Source organism: Aptenodytes forsteri, unplaced genomic scaffold, assembly GCF_000699145.1.
Source record: "Aptenodytes forsteri isolate BGI_AS27 unplaced genomic scaffold, ASM69914v1 Scaffold209, whole genome shotgun sequence".
Lineage (NCBI taxonomy): Eukaryota > Metazoa > Chordata > Aves > Sphenisciformes > Spheniscidae > Aptenodytes > Aptenodytes forsteri.
The window spans coordinates 544,337-548,176 of record NW_008795034.1 but is presented as its reverse complement, the minus strand read 5'-3'; the positions used below and the strand labels follow the sequence as shown (position 1 = coordinate 548,176).

Genomic DNA, 3,840 nt, shown 5'->3' with positions numbered 1-3,840 from the left:
CCATTCACCACAACTCTCTGGGCCCGGCCCCCCAGCCAGTTTTTGACCCAGCGCAGAGTACACCTGTCTAACATGAGCCGCCAGCTTCTCTAGGAGAATGCTGTGGGAGACAGTGTCAAAGGCCTTGCTGAAGTCCAGGTCCACTGACTCCCTGTCCTGAGCAGCAGCGAGCACACCTCTTCCTTGTGAGCAGCTCTCCTTCCCCGGGGGCTGGTCCCTTCTTCCCCTTCCCATAGACCAAGCTCCCTCTCTTCTCCATGAATAAAATCTTCAGCTCCTCCTTACGAACTAAACGTCTTCCTCCCCATCTTTTAGTAAAACGTCCCTTCCATTCCTTCTGCTTTTCTTTCAGACTGTCACCCCATGCTCAGACTGGGAGTGTGGGAGATGGCTTCCCTGAAGATGGGGTTGGCAGGTCTAGAAGGAGACCTCAGCTGCTGCTTATGCCAAGCAGGAAGACGGTTTCTCCATTTTTCCAGTTTACTTTATCTTCCTGCTCTGGAACCGGTTCCCATCTTATCCAGGAGTCTGGGACACAGCCATACACCAAAGCAGGAGTAGTTGTCAGGCCCCTAGAAAGCCATTGGGAGAATACATGGCTTCAAAAGTTCCAGAGATTTATTTAAACAAAGAGGAAGTGGAAGAAGCTTTAGATACTCACTGTAGTTTTCCTCATGCCATACCAGCTGGGAGACATGGGAGTCATTCGCTGCAGTGGAGTCTTTTCCCTGAACTACAGCTTAATTTCTAGAGAGGCTGAATACATGAGTAGATGTAAAAATTTAGCACAAATTTTGGGGTTTAATTCAATGCTTAACCACGTGAAGGAACATCCGTACGGACAGAGCTTGCAGGGGTTCATTAGTATTCACAATGTACATGTAGTAGTCTCCTCTTGATCATCATACGCCATCCTATTACAACCAGTGAGATGTTTAAGCACTGTTTTATGGCCAGGACAAAGTATCTTCAACATTGCATCAGGTAATGGGACGCAGCCATGAATGGTGACCACTGTGTGCTGGGTCCAGCAAAGCCAGCACTTGAGCAAGGCAGCTGCTATTTTCTGAAACTTGGAAGATCAAAGGGTGAAAACTTGCAAGTAGAAGCAGAGTCTGAACATTTCTTTGAAAAAGAATAAAGTCTGTCTCATGACAGACCTTGTGGTTTCCTATGTTGCGTAATACTGAAAAGTGCCATTTATTACAAGAGAAGAGCTGTCACTTCTCTGTTGAACTGACTTTTCTATAAACACATCCTGTTCTTTCTACTAGGCAAGATTGTTTTGTCTGTAAATATCACAAGAAAATAGGTGTTCACTGCTCATGACACAAGATTAGATAAGAAAAAAAGTCAACAACAAAAAAACAACCACTCTGAGAAATATTGTGGGAATTCTGGCCAGTGCAACACAAGTCTGAGTCCAGCCAGGCTGCAAGAACCAGCTGAGGATACGGTCTCCTCCAGACCCTTCTGTCTGGGCTTCAGAGCTCTCCAGACCACACCTTTTGACCTCCTTGACCTCCTCAGAGCTCTCTTTCAAGCTCTGGTCCCCTCCAAGCTCCTCCATTTGGGTACCACAGCTCTACAGGTCCCTCTGCTCCCCATCTGGTCCTCTCCAGGTCCCCCCATTGGGGCCTGGACTGCGCCCCCTCCTTTCCATATGCACTGTGGACCCCTCCAGGCCCCTCCTTTGGGGCTCCAGTAATGTGCAAGTCTATGCACTCTGGTCTGGTCCCTCCAGGTTCCTCCATTTGCCACCTGAAGGATGTTCAAACCCTTACCCTGAAATGAAACCTCACCTCAACAGAGCTCTTTGGATACCAAATGTGCAGTAGTTCATGCTCAAAAGGAGTAAGGAGAAACAGCTCATTCCAGACCATAGACCTCATCTTCACTAACTGTGCTCATCAGGATGTTAGTGGCTTTACAGCTCTGAAGGCTCTCCACTCTTGTGCCATACCCTAACCTGAACCCCACAGGCACTTCAGGAGATCCAGGGAATGTATCTCTCAGCTCTGAACGTGAACATGGAGCCTAGAAGAGGGAGGAGGAAACCTGAATAACTGAAAGGGGTGAATTTAAACTTAACCTTTCTCCTGAGTCTCTCCATAATTGTCCAAAGACAGTATTCCCTCCACTCACCCTTCTCTTTAGCTCTATCGCATTTGCTGGCCTTGCTCTACTCATCGTCTTATGTGTCCGGTGACAGAGCTGGTTTGAGCACCTGGTTTCCGACGCATTGATGCATCTGAGCAGGTGGCCACCCATGCCTGGGCATCCATCCATGCCTGTGGGACTGTGCCAAGCCTGACTCAGTGTCAGGACTATGCTCCTCCCTGGCCAGTGGAGGAGGGAAATCAAACTACCCAGCAAGGCAGGGGCCAGGGAGGGTGACAGTGCAGACAGACATTCCTTTGGGCTGGCAGCTGAGCATGGAGGAACAGTTCCTACGTGGTGAGGTTTCCATCCAAGCTACTCCCTGCTGATAAATCCCCATGGGAGAGGGGTGGGGTGCCAGTGACATAGCGAAGCACTTGCACAGCTCTTGGGCATAATCCTGACAACACGGAGAGGGCTCTGGATATCTCAGGATGGGTTCCCAGAGCCAGCTCCCACGCAAACCAGGGATAGGAAAGTGCTTCTAGGACTGTGCTCCAAACAGGACCTTTGTGCTCCAAAGGAGAGACCAAGGTCACTACCAGACCTTGCTCAGCAAGGATTTCCTCTTGACAGTCACCTTTTCTTCCTTTCTCCAAATCCCCTCTTCCAAAAGCCAAAAAGCAGGCAGCACCCTGGTGAAAACCATGCAAGTCTGCAACATCATCCTGTCAGCTACAGGACAAAACACTGCCTGGACTGTGTATCAGACTGCCTCAGTTAGCGAGGTCTGGACCTATTTTCACAGAGCCAAATGTATGTATACTGGGGGGGGGAGAAGGGGATGGAGGAGGCGGGGGTGTTCCCAGACTGGGAAAGAAGGTTGGGGATGGTCGTCCAGGGACAAGTTTCCTGTTGGATACAAGGAGATGAGATGGGACATAGACGTCCCACCATCTCCCTCTCCCATGTCACCACCACTGATGTTGTAACTGATTCCCGGTTCCCTTTCCCAGCACTGCTGGGATGCCGATTTCCGTATCAGCCTTAGCTCTGTGCAGGGCAGGTGACAGCAGTAACAGTAGTACCCGTGCTGGGTGTGCAGCAGGGGCCAGGACGGCAGAACCCACGTCTGGGGTGGGATCAGGTCCTGTTGTGGCCCCCGGGGCAGGGTGACAGCCATGGGCTCCTGCGGAGACCCTCTGTGCAAGCTGCTGTGATGGCCGAGTGGTGAAGGCGTTGGACTTGAAATCCAATGGGGTTTCCCCGCGCAGGTTCAAATCCTGCTCACAGCGGGAGCTTTTACTGGCAGCCCCTGCCCTCCTGTCCCCAAGAGGGACAGATGGACACAGACCTGTCACCCCTCATCAAGGGACCCTGCATTCCCACCCTGGCCCTGGTCCTGATGTCCCAGGGAGCCCTTACCTTTAGGAGAGGTCCAAGACGGTGTTCAGGGGAGCAGCCTTGCACTTCTCCTTATCACAAGAAGAAATCCTGCAATAGCATGTCCACCCCACACAGCTGGGTCACCCCGCTCCCTACAGCCCCCTACAGCCCATCACCCTGCTCCCTACAGCCCCCCTGCTCCCTACTGCCCATCATCCTGCTCCCTACAGCCCATCACCCTGCTCCCTACAGCCCCCCTGCTCCCTACAGCCCATCATCCTGCTCCCTACAGCCCCCCTGCTCCCTACAGCCCATCATCCTGCTCCCTACAGCCCCCCTGCTCCCTACAGCCCA

The 3,840-nt window shown here is 51.9% G+C and overlaps 1 non-coding gene across 1 annotated transcript; it reads left to right on the top strand.

Annotated features, from left to right (window-relative positions):
• The first annotated feature begins 3,313 nt into the window (after nucleotides 1-3,313).
• Nucleotides 3,314-3,395, top strand: TRNAS-UGA. Its single transcript has one exon. It is a non-coding gene; the product is annotated as a tRNA-Ser (tRNA).
• The last annotated feature ends 445 nt before the right edge of the window (nucleotides 3,396-3,840 follow it).